This window comes from Pan paniscus, chromosome 5 (genome assembly GCF_029289425.2).
Source record: "Pan paniscus chromosome 5, NHGRI_mPanPan1-v2.0_pri, whole genome shotgun sequence".
Lineage (NCBI taxonomy): Eukaryota > Metazoa > Chordata > Mammalia > Primates > Hominidae > Pan > Pan paniscus.
Genome location: NC_073254.2, coordinates 176,501,586 through 176,514,822, shown reverse-complemented (window position 1 = coordinate 176,514,822; position 13,237 = coordinate 176,501,586). Strand labels below are relative to the sequence as shown.

General features: G+C 41.4%; 1 long non-coding RNA gene across 2 annotated transcripts; it reads left to right on the top strand.

Moving 5' to 3' along the window:
- Window positions 1–1,187: 1,187 nt before the first annotated feature.
- Window positions 1,188–12,983, top strand: LOC134730637 (uncharacterized). 2 transcript variants are annotated; one of them, XR_010112544.1, is made up of 6 exons: window positions 1,188–1,227; window positions 3,870–3,936; window positions 5,018–5,118; window positions 6,345–6,448; window positions 7,146–7,337; window positions 12,681–12,983. It is a non-coding gene; the product is annotated as an uncharacterized LOC134730637 (long non-coding RNA). The 2 variants fall into 2 exon arrangements; XR_010112545.1 differs by lacking the exon at window positions 12,681–12,983 and adding an exon at window positions 8,166–8,443.
- The last annotated feature ends 254 nt before the right edge of the window (window positions 12,984–13,237 follow it).

Here is a 13,237-nt window from a genome sequence, read left to right as displayed (position 1 = left end):
CACCCAGGACTACAGCTCAGTTCTCCTAACCACCGGCTCAGTACCTTTGCCATTGACATGACTTTGCTTTTGAAGATAGCAACCCAAGTGCTCTCTCTCTCTCTCTCTATATATGTGTGTATATATATATATATATATATATATATATATATATATATATATATATATATAGCTTTTGCTATCTGCATGGGTTCATTTAAGTTGTCTCTTATTTTACCTGTAAGATAAGACTGCCTTCTGGAAAGAGGAAGTCCAGGAAGAGTTAGGTCAAGAGAGAAATATGAATGAATGTGTTATACCTGGCTTCATTCACTAAGTAGAAGGAAATCTAGTGTGATGGGAGGGAGGAAATAGAAAGAGAACTGAAATCTGAATTTAAAATGGCACAGTTTGTTCCTTCCTTAACAATAACAGCAAATTGAAGTAGTTTAGATACTAGAGGATCAAATGTGAAAATCATGATTGGATTCTTCTAGGAAAGAAAGGTGATGTGAAGGCATTTTTCTCATATCTTCAATTATTCACCCAGGTAAGGGCTCCGCTAAGGCCACTGAGACGTGGTTTTCATGGGATTATGGAGAAGGAAGCCTGGTGTTTGTGTTTTGATTAGTCTTATTTGTTCTTGATGTTCTCTCTTGCTGTCTCTCTGTTTCTCTCTCTCTAATTGTATTATGGATGGGGAATCAAAATATAAGGTAACTGCTGCAACGGTTTCTCGATGTTTTACAGGCAGCCACTGTAAGGCCACCGTTATAGAACCACCATTTCCTAAGTAATCCTAGCTGCAAACTCTGTTTTCCTTCAAGTGAAGGGTAATCCTTGGCCCGAAATTTAGAGCTGGCATAATACGGTAGGAAGGGTCCTGGAGGCAGAGTTGGAAAATCTGGATATTGGTGTGGGCTCTCCTACTATTGTGGGTGTCCGTTTATATCTTATTGCTTTGTTGGAACTCCCCCACCCCCAGTCCATGGTGAAGAGGGAGCCTAGGTGGTACATGCTCTCGGCTGCAATTAATTGCATCGTCATGCCTGAACTTTAGTCCCAAGATGAGCCAATCAAACAATTTGCAAAATTTAAAGAGACATGAGACCTGTGTGTCAGACATTGAAGCTGGAAGATGGGATCGGATTTTGGTACCATGGCAACTCAGAGCCACATGCAATCTGAAGTCACAAGGGACAAGAATTAAGAGCTTGGGAGACACTCAGGAGGAAGCAGAGGGGAGAGGTTGGTGGCATTCCACTTCTTGCAAGGTCCCACTGAATCTTTGAGAGTCCCCTGTACTCTTATAATGAATCTTCCTTTACTAAACTCAGTTAGCTTGAGTGGGTCTCTATTGGAACTTCAAATTCCCTTATTCAGACATCGTGTGACCTTAGTTGAGCCATTTTGTTTCTCTAGTCTCAGTTTCATCTTGTATAAAATGAGGCCATTGAATTAGATAACCTCTAAGGTCCCTTTGGGTTTCAGGAATCTATACTTTTAATGTTCCCTGTTAGTGGTATATGAAGCCCTTGGAAACCAGAGGATGCTGGGGAAACCTGCTCTTCTCTTTGTTCTGCTGGGGCTGCATCAGATGATGGGGTTAGAACAGAGGAACATCCAGCACCAATCAAGGTTATGCCTAAAAAGAAAGATGCTGGCTGGGAGAAGAGGCACTCCCTGCCAAACTAATCTGTGATAGGCTAGATTAAAGCCTCCACAGGCTGGTCCTGCTTTGATTCTCCAGTGGACTCAGACGAGATCAGAGAAAGTTGTTGGCAGCTCCCGAGTATTCTCACACTAAATGAGCAGTATAGAGTAAGTACAGCCTTGTTGATTGTACATCACTTTGATGGACTAACTATGGTACAGTAATTAAGCCAAAGAGAACATTCAGAAGTACTTATTGCTATTTGCTGCCTGCTCAATCCCCAGAGTCCTACAATAAATAGAACCATAAGTTTAATTAATACCTGCAGGTCTGATTACTCATTTAGGATAGGCCGTAGTGGACCAGAGGTTAAACTTCCAAAGACATCTTACTGTGAGTGATGTTGAAAATGTCTGCATTTGCCTGTAGCTGAAGTCTGCAAACTATGTCCTATTAAGTCCTTGGGGGTCTACCAGAGGTGGCCCCCATAGAAGGTGGGTACAGTGACAGGGCAGTCCAGGCAAGCAGCAGTGCCTGGTTAAGCCTCAATTACACTTGCATTTTCTTTGCTCTGCAAGTTTTGAGACTTTTGGTGACTTCCCCTGCTGCTCCTAGTGTGGTGCCACATTTCTTTCTTTCTTTTTTTTTTTGATATAATTTCTTTCTTTCTTTCTTTCTTTCTCTTTCTTTCTTTCTTTCCTTCTTTCTCTCTTTCTTTCTTTTTCTTTCTTTTTCTTCTTCTTCTTTTTTTTTTTGGCAGAGTCTCACTCTGTCACCCAGGCTGGAGTGCAATGGCATGATCTTGGCTCATTGCAACCTCCATCTCCCAGATTCAAGCAATTCTCCTGCCTCAGCCTTCCGAGTATCTGGGATTATGAGCACCTGCCACCACACTTGGCTAATTTTTGTATTTTCAGTAGAGACAGGGTTTCACCATGTTGGCCAGGCTGGTCTCAAACTCCTGACTTCAAGTGATCCACCCGCCTTAGCCTCCCAAAGTGTTGGCATTACAGGCGTGAGCCACCGCACCCACCCTGGTGCCACATTTCTGTCAGCACATGAGAAGGCTGCTGTGCCCCTCCTCATTGCACCCAAATCTAGTTTCCAAGGGTTGAAGCAGGTAGAGGAGTCTGCCAAGTAGCTGAGACAGACACTGCCCTGGGATGCAGATTAGTAAGCATGAGGCTCACTTCTCCTCGATTACAAGTGGGCTTGGTCCAGAGCCATTGCTCACCAGGGGCCAGTGATTATGGTCGTAATTGTCATGGAGATCTTCACTAGAACACTTACTTTGGTTTTCGTCAATCTTATTGAGAGGATGTGGATAAGGAATACGTAACCTACAGCATTGCCGTGAGATGACATTAACTCCAGCGCTGAGCTTAGGCCACTGCCTGGCCTGTTGAAGTGTTCACCCAGCCTTAGCTTGCAGGTCAGGATCATGCTAAGTGCTCTCATTCATTGCTTCATTTAATCTTCACAGCAGCAATAGTTGGGATTGCCCTATTTTATAGAGGAGGAAACTGAGGGCTTGGGGGTTTATGTAACTTGCTGATGATCACAAAGCTGGGGCTCCAGTGCAGCTCTATTTCACTCTCAAGTCCATGCCCTTAACAATCCACATGACATGTAGGAAGACTGGGAGTGTGTGGGGCTGTTGCCCTCTGAGAGCTGAGGTGAGAACCTAGAAGGTGAGAAAGGGCTTCCTCAGTTGGCAGGGAGAGATGAGTTTGGGTTGAAGGAGGAGCACTCCTGGCTAGATAAACTTTTCCAATAGGAGACCAAGAGGCTGGAGAGCATTCCTGTGTGTACTGGGGTTGGGCCAAAGGCAAAAAATGTTTTTACAACAAGAAAATTAAAGGGAAAAGAGTATATTGAGGATACAAAAAGGTAAAGACTGAAAGAGAAAAAATGTTTATAACAAAGAAAGGTGGAGAAAGGAAAGACAAAAAAAGAAAAAAAGAAATGAATTAAGGGAAAAACAGAGCTGGAGGGAGCAATAGACAATGAGAGGAAGGCAAAGGGTTCAATTCGAACCCAAGGACAGAGAATCGATTGTCTCAGAGTAAACACACAAATGCCATGTGGATGTTAACAGTGGCGATATTTAATGACTCAGTCCCCTGCTAGGCCAGGCTTGATTTTCATCCAGGGCTCATGCCACGTTTAATAAAACCAGGGATGGGACATGAAGCCACACTCTGCATCTGGGAGAAATGTACTTGATTTTCTGCAGGAAATGCTGCCTTTGGAGCCAACAACTATGGATGTGTTGTCCAGAGGAAACCTGTGGATCAAGCAAGGTTTGGATTTATGTCTTGTGAGCGCTTCATTAGTGAGAAAGGATTACTCAGAAACAATAAAATGGGAAAGTTCCCATAAACTGTATAGCAACAAGAGTGAAAAAACATTAAAATATTTGTAAATGTATCAAACATGTTGAAACACTTGAAATAACAAAAAAAATCTAAATAAACAGGAGTCTATAAGTTTGTTAGGTCTGGCTTCAGAAAAATTACTGATATAAGCCAGGCTCACTAAATTGAGAGATGTGTCTGGTGGTGACCCGAAGCCATTTCTGAATTCAAAACCAAATTTCTGTTACAGAATCTATAATGGTTCTTATGACAATCAACTTTCTGTTGGCTTTCAAAAGAAACTTGCAGATATTCTTACATCATCTCCTTTCCAGTTTCCCAGAATTAAAATTGAGATCCTACTTATTTACAAATGAACAGATCAACCTTGTGAATAACATCATAACATATACTAGTAGAAAGAATACTCCTCATTGCTTTGAAATCACCAACCACCTGGTGCAGGCACCTAGCGCTAAGGTGGGTGGGGCAGGCAAGGCCATGATGGCCAGGCTAATCCTTTTTCTTTTCTCTTAAGAAATCAGATCAATGTATGGTTGATATAGTTAAGTGTCACATAATCAATTGAAGAACTAAGGCAAAAGAAAAAATACCTTGTTGATTGTACTGTAGCAATAGAGTCTCATTATGTAGATGTGGTCTGAATCTACACAAGTAAATGTAGTGAAAAGTGAAGAGGAAAATTGAGGCAATTTCCTGAATTATTCAAGGAAAAAAACTCCTCTTGCCTCAATTATTCGTATGGTACTTTTCTTTGAAAGTGAGGAGAGTGGGAGAGAACGAGAGGGAGAAAAGAAAGAAAGCTTGATTGCGTTAATTCTCCACTTCATTTTGTAGATTAAGGCACATCTATAGACGTTATTACTCATCCCTGTGTACTGTAGTTTACTTCTTGACAAAATATTACTTTGCCATTGTGTATATGCAGATTTCACCCACCCTATGTTTTTCTCCAGTTAAATGGTGAGAACTTGAACTGACACTATCCTTTTTTCTCCATAAATAGGATGCCTACAAAAAGACTAATTTCCCAGTAATCCAACTTATTCCAAACACTCCACCCACAAGGCAGCAAGTGAGGGAAAAAATAGAATTCTGCTTGAAGATGTAAGTCATATCACCATCCAAAGATCTATTCTACCTCCCTTTCATTGATAGGGAGAAATAATCAGTGTTTGAACCTAGAGTGGAAAATTTTCAACAAACAACGGAAATGTCCCCAAAGCTCACCTTCCAGGGCCACCGTATGTGGTGTGCAGGTAGAGCACGGCAAACTGGAGGCATTTCCAGGGCCACCCTATGTGGTGTGCAGGCAGAGCATGGCAAACTAGAGGCATTTAATATTCGTATACTTATTAGGACAAACTTCTGGCAGAGAGCAGTTACCTGTCCTGACAAAATCAGAATTTATGACAAGAAGTAAAGTGTCTTAGGAAGGGGCACCATTTTCTAATTCACATAAAGTTGCTGTATGAGCTAATGGTAGCTCTGGTTGTCAGTTATCTTAAAATTTAGAGAATGTGGTCTGGATCCAGAGAGGAGCAGTAGAAATGATTTGGGAAATCAGTGGTTTGGGAAATAAACCGGTATTAGTCCGTTCTCATGCTGCAATAAAGACATACCTGAGACTGGGTAATTTATAAAAAAAAGAGGTTTAATGAGCTCATAGTTCCACATGGCTGGAAAGGCCTCATAATCATGGCAGAAGATGAAGGAAGGGCAAACGGATGTCTTACATGGTGGCAAGCAAGAGCGCATGTACAGGGGAACTCCCTTTATAAAACCATCAGATCTCACGAGACTTACTCATTATCACAAGAACAGCATGGGAAAAACCTGTCTCCGTGATTCAATCACCTCCCACTGGGTTTGTCCCATGACATTTGGGGATTATTACAATTCGAGGTGAGATTTGGGTGGGGACACAGAGCCAAACCTTATCAAAACCTTAGAAGGAGATGCTAAAGGAATAGGGTTAGAGAGCTAGGAAAGAGAATGTCAGACAGAGAATTCACATTGGTCTTCCGGAATGTGAAGGTCTGTGTAGGCATTGGTTTGTGGCTCTTGTTGGTGTCCACCAAAGGAGAGTGTGAAATGAAATGGGCTTAAATTAAATGGACTTAAAATATATCTATTCATGTTACATAGAATTGCTGAACTGGAGCTTTGCTATGAGTAAGTCCTAATATGGCATTCATTCCGTAATCAAGTAGGAGCTTCTTAGAGAGGGGTTTTTCCTGTTAGTGTCTATCACCTAGTGTTACTTTGCATGATGTAAGAGAACTCAGGGAAAAGCTCAAAGCACTAACAGTGATGTGTCCACGTAACCCAAGGCTTTTCAGTCAACTCTCTCTAGCTCATAAACCAGCGCTTCTCCAAGAGTGTTATGAACCCCGCACCCTCCTTGTCAATGCTGATTTCTGCACCCATCTCCCAGGTAGGCTAAATCAGAACTTTTAGTGGGTAGGGCCATGGACTCTATATTTTCTCACGTATCATTGTTTGAAAATAACTAAATTAAACTATAACCTGTTTAATGACATGAATTAGATATTCATTTTTATAACAGACTCTCAAAAAGTACTGTATATGTAGAATAAATCTCTTAATTATTACTGCACCGAACTAACAATAAGGTAAATTATAAGGTTATGATATTTAAATGATTTTATACTAGCAACTATAATTTTCTGCAAGTTTTAGGATTATTATGTAAATGTCACTTTGTAGGTTTTTGAAATATCAGAAAATTATGAAGCTTATTAAGAATATACTGTAAGACCTTGAAGACTATTAAACATAAATAAAACTTAGTCTAACGCAAAAGTCTTCTATTCATGAAGATTTGCTTCCCAGCATTTTTTATGTTGACAAATGCATTTTCTATATGGCAGGGAAAGGAAGAAATCAAGGGATTTGTGTATTTGTCAATGAATAAGCTGTACTGAGTCCTGGCAGGTGGTGCCTGACTGATACAAATCCTGAATTTGTACTTGCGATAATATTCAAAAAGTGGGACAAAACAACCTTCCAACCATAAAATAAAATAGCAGGAGCTATGTCAATCAATAGCCTAGAACCCAGCTACCTGCCCTCCTGCATGATGCCCTCCTTCTTCCTCTCCCTTCACTAAGTTACCATCTGGAATAGAATCCAGTAGTGATCCACCAATGGACAATTTTTGCTATGAAGGAGGAAAGAGAGGACAGATTTGATTACAACAAAAGCATCCCAAGAATGTGTCCTGCATGAGCTCTTCAGGCTGTGAAATCTTGAACTTCTACACCCATCCTTGGCTGGCTTTTTCCATGTGAGGCCATATAGAGGTACTACCACCCTTGCCCTGCTTCAGTCCTCCTCTCGCCCGCCTGAGTTTCAAGTGCAATGGAAATGTGCTTAGTTGATGGTGCCAACCCCTACCTGCACAGCCACAAGGTAGCTGCACAGAGGTGACCCATGCAATACATTCAATCAACACTGAGCCCTTATTAACCACTTCAACTTTCTACCTAACCAACAGTGTCATCTGTGGCAGCAAAATCAATTGCATAAAGTCTTTTTTTTTTTTTTTTTTGAGATGGAGTCTTGCTGTGTCACCGAGGCTGGAGTGCAGTGGCGCTATCTTGGTTCACTGCAAGCTCTGCCTCCTGGGTTCACACCATTCTCCTGCCTCAGCCTCCTGAGTAGCTGGGACTACAGGGCCCACCACCACACCCGGCTAATTTTTTGTATTTTTAGTAGAGACGGGGTTTCACCATGTTAACCAGGATGGTCTCGATATCCTGACCTCGTGATCTGCCCGCCTCGGCCTCCCAAAGTGCTGGGATTACAGGTGTGAGCCAAGGCGCCTGGCCGCATAAAGTCTTTTCTAGTGGATTCTTCAGCTTCCTGTTCTCTACTGATGGCCATAGACTCTTGGGTGGGCAGAGGAGTGGGAGGGAGTTATTGCTAAGGGTCCATGAACCTGTAACTCCTCATCATTCCACCCCACTAGGATTTAATGAATCCTTCCAATGTGTCAGACTGTGTGGAGTATGCTTTGTGTAATAGGTTGAACCATAGAAACTGCCATTCTTGTAGGTAAAAAATGGTTGTTTATGTAAGCAATTTTCCATGATCAACCTAATACATGCCATCTTACTTCATCTTTGAAGTAACTTATGAGGTATTACCACTGTCATTTTCCAGAAGAAGAAAGCTGAGGCTCAGAGTGATCAAGAATACCCAGCCAGAACGTGGCATCTGGGACTTCTGTCTCCACTCTGTTACCCACCAGCACCCTTGGGCCCTATTGCTTGGCTAGATGGGCACTCTGCATGTATCAGGCATTGTCTGTCACCTGAGTCACTACATGTATGACATCGTATGTCTATTACCAGTCTCAAATATACACTAAGAAAATAAGATTTCATTAAAGTATTTTCTAAATTCATGGTAGTGTTTTTGAAATTAGGCATCTTGTCAATCAAAGAGTGTGCAGAAAAATTGTCCCAATATTTCATGGGTACACAACACTGATTCTGCCTCAATCCCAATCCCACAAATCATGAAGCCTTGATACCTTTCTTGGGGGAAGTAGTCTGGAGCTTGTCCCCTGGACCCCATTTACCAGGGTGTGTCAGCTTATGCCTCTAAATGTCCCTCTTCCCTCTCAACTGCTTTGAGCCTCTGTGCTGATGACAGTGTTCCAAAGATTCAGTGGGACAATTTACACCAAGAGCTGAGGTGTGGTGCTCGACCCAGTGCCTGCAGCAGAGTAAACCCTTAGGAAATGAGCAGTGTCATTATCTGGCACATTCTGATGACCTAAGAACTCAATCAGTACTTTTGAGTTGGCTTGTACTATAATCAAGCTTTTTGACCTATCTTTTAGCCTTGTGGCCCATCTATTAATCCCATCTCAGTATGTTTCTACAGTGGGTATGAACATATAGAGTGGAAAAATAGACACTGGAGACTCCAAAAAGTGTGAGGGTCAGAAGGGGGTGAGGGACAAAATATTACCTTCTGGGTACAATGTACACTATTCAGGCGATGGGTATACTAGAAGCCTGGAATTCACCACTATGCAATATATCCATGTGACAGCTACACTTGTACCGCTAACTCTATATAAATAAAAAATAAAAACGTTTCTATACATTTTGTCTCTCTCCTTCATCATCTGCAATCGTGCAGACCAAACTGCATGTCACTTTGAAGTTCTCTTATTCTAATTCCCCTCCTCCAGTTTTTTTTTCTAGACTGGGGCCATTCTATTTCTATAAAATGGCATACTTCCATGTGTCAAAAATGGCAAGAGCTTATAAGTGTGCAGTGGATAGATGACAAGTGTACACTTCTGCTGTTTAACATATGTTGCTTCCGGCTGGGCGCAATGCCTCACGCCTGTAATCCCAGCACTTTGGTAGGCCGAGGCCGGCGGATCACGAGGTCAGGAGATTGAGACCATCCTGGCTAACACGGTGAAACCCCGTCTCTACTAAAAATACAAAAAAATTAGCCGGGCGTGGTGGTGGGCTCCTGTAGTCCCAGCTACTCAGGAGGCTGAGGCAGGAGAATGGCATGAACCCGGGAGGCGGAGCTTGCAGTGAGCCGAGATGGTGCCACTGCACTCCAGCCTTGGGGAGAGAGAGAGACTCCGTCTCAAAACAAAACAAAACGAAACAAAGCAAAACATATGTTGCTTCCAATTTTTTTTTTCTTGAAGGTTGAAGTTTGCTTTTATTCAACTGTTTTCACTGACGAGATATGCATCATGGCTTTATCTGGTGACGATCCCTTCTTAGGCAGATCGTGAGCTTTCTGCAGGAAATACTTCCAGTTGTTTGAGGAGGGCATCAAGGTACTAATTCCGGGCCACCAAGACTGAACGCCTAAACGAGGCAACAGAGCTCATAAAATGATGGCAACTTCGTGACTGTTGGCTTGCAGGCTCAGAGTGGTTTTTCTTTAGTGTGGGTAGAAGGAAGTATTGGTTATTAGGTTTCAGTTTCTTCCATTTAAGGAAAAATGGAAAGGGATGTGAAGTAACTCACAAGTATTGAGAGTGTACACGAATGATGGCCATCAGTTGGTTTTATAATACGATGGCATTTGAATTGGATATGCTGGCATTGAATCACCCAAAATATGTATTTATGCATTAGATTTGTTCAAAATTCATGGTGCAGTTTTATTTTTAACAAGATTCAGGAAAAAATAAATAGTGATTCTGATTTTTGTCCTTAGGTTACATATGACAGTGATTCAGTGTGGCCCTGTACTAATGGAATTCATGTAAGATGTAAACACACTTGGAAACCAGTTTGAAAGAAGTCATTTATTGAGGCAAAAAAAAAAAATCTCCTTGAATATACAGGAGTCATTACATTGCCATTATCTTCAACAAAGATTTATTGAGCACCTACTATGTGCATAGTTATGATTCGAGTAACCCTGATACCAGTTTAGCAATAGATTGATTTCATTAGAATGTTAAAATGAAGTTCCATTTGTGAAATACATTCATTATGTATACTTCAAAGTGTATTATTTGTACCTGCTTATAGGTTATTGGCCATTATATATGTATTTATGTGTTTGATTATGCTTCATATATTGAAAATGTTTCAAATAGCCATGTGAGAATAAATTCCTTGTCAAGCAAATTGGAATTTTTCTTAAGAGTTCTCTCTGCTCTATGAGATTTGTGCAGCACCTGCACACAAATACTTAATGTTTTTCTTCAGAAAGTTTACGTCCATGAGAGAATTGTCTCATGGCTTTAAATACAGTCAAAACTGAAGCATGATGCCTTAGAGATCTGTAATTTACATTTTAAAGGGCTTTGCCATACATTAATCAGTTAATCATGTAATGTCATTTATTGCACTTTTGCTAAATGACAGGCATTGTACTAGCTACCTCATTTAATCTTTCCAACTATACTGAAAGGAAGATACTATTGTTATCCCATTTTGCAGATGAGGAAACTGGAGGACCCAGTTACTAAGTGGCATTGTCAGGGTTTGAACTTGGGCATTTTGCCTCTACAGCTTGTGCTTTTAATCATTACATACAATTCCTCCAACTCGGGCTTGTTTTAAAAATTGGCACTGAATGTAGTTGACTCCTTCGAGGGTGAAGGTAGAGTGCAGAGGAATATAGGATCAAAAAATAATTGAGCAAACAGTTGGCTTATCTGTTGAATGTGGTTGAGCTAATGGATCAATGGAGCAATACAGCCATATCAGCCATGGCCATGATTCCTTGGATTTACTCCTCTCTCCTGGCTTCAGCCTGTTCCCAACCTTTGCCTGGTTAATTCCTCCTCATCCTACAATTTTTCCCTTGCATTAGCCATTTCTACATGCTCCCACATCACCCTGGCTTCTTGCCCAACACCCAGCCAATCTATGCAATTCATTTATTGTGTAGTCTGAACTTGGTACAGGGATGAACAAGACATGGTTTTGTTTTGTTTATTTATTTTAATTTTCACCTTAATCAATTTTTCTTAACTCTATCAGTTTCATCCCTTAATTACATCTCAGGCAGATTTCTTAGGTCTCTAATCCTTTTCAGTTATTAAAAATCCATACCAATTCAGTTTAAAACGTCTTCTCTACTCTCCTCCACCCAACCCTCATCCCCAGCTGGGGCCTGAGGTTTTCAGCAGGGGCCCCTCCTCTTTCACATCTCTTCCCCCCTCCTCTGGCCCTAGCTCCATTGGGTTGGGGAGGGAAAAAAGGGCCAGGAGAGAGGAGTGAGGGGTCCTCTTGAATTTCTGGCTTCAGCTGAAGTTCTTCTCTGGGCTAATGCTGGTTCCACTGGCTAATGCTAGCCCTAACTTACACACATACACACACACACACACACACACACACACACACACACACACACACACACAACTGTGGGCTCTCTCTAGTGCTGTGAATTCTTCAGCGGGCTCTGTCCCCACTGTGCAGTTTTCTTTATGGGAGATCATCTCTTTGTGACCTCTTAGAACCCTCTTTCAGCTCCCTCCTCTGTGGAGTGCCCCACAGCCTCCTGCTGTGTGTGAAAGTGGCCTGGGTGGCCAGACCAGCCCCTGACATGGCACATGTGCAACATGGCTCAGGTGGGACCCCTTCTTTGATGCCATGCAAGGAAGAGTCATGCGTCTTTGGTGCACACAATAGCGGGGAACAGATTGCTCCTCTGTGTGGCAATCTGCCTTGCTGTTGTCTTCCCAGTTCTTTTCTCTCCTATCCCCACCCCACAGAGGGCCGATCAGCAGCCCTTTATCTAAGCAGATGCCCAGCCAAGGTATGGAGATGCCTGTTTCCCAACATCTAGGAGACATTCTTATAAAATCCCTGCTTACTTCTGGAGGGAGAAGTCATGGTACTCACCCCTCCCTGAGTAAATTGCCAGTGTCTTTCTCAGCCTTCTCTGCTCTCAGTATTCTTTTCTTTTGTAAAACTAGATTGGATGATTCTTAATAAGCCCTGAGGACTTATCTGGTCCACTTTCATCTGTGTGTGTGTGTATGTGTGACTTATCTTTGTCCTTAGATTTGAGTCCCAGGAAAAAGGTCACTTTAAATATCCTGTTACTTTGACAATTACCTATTTAATATACATATTCCCACTAGACCAAGTGCAGTACACTGTCTTAATCTCATTTACCCTCTGATTCTTCTTGAGTTGCTGCAGGTGATAAGCATCCTGATGGAACTGAGCTTCACTAACAGGAGGACAACACTGATTGCCGTATCAGGGATGATATAGTTTGAGCCAGATTACAGAGCTCATCAACTGATCCACATCTTAAATGCTCCATCTTTGGCATAAGGTGTTTGTAAATAATATGCAGGGCATTTATAAATATGATGGGATACTTAATACCAAAATTAACTATAAGTTAATTGGTGGGATAGAATAAAATACAGAAAACGAATACATAAGATCAATATGTTACCATAAAATTAAAATATTTAATAGCTTCAATTTCTACTTATGTCAAAATTCCTGTAATTATGTTTAATATCCTTTCCCCTTTTCTGCCCACATTCTGGGAACTGTCCTATTAATAATGAAATGACAGCTAGATAAAAAGATAAGGAAGGGAATCAAAAGGGTTGCCTATTCTTTTCTTGATTAATCAAGGAATCATTAGTTATATTTGAAGAATATAATACTATCTCTTTAAAAACAAAAAATTAGATATACGTTTGGCAGATCAATATATGCAAAAAACTTCT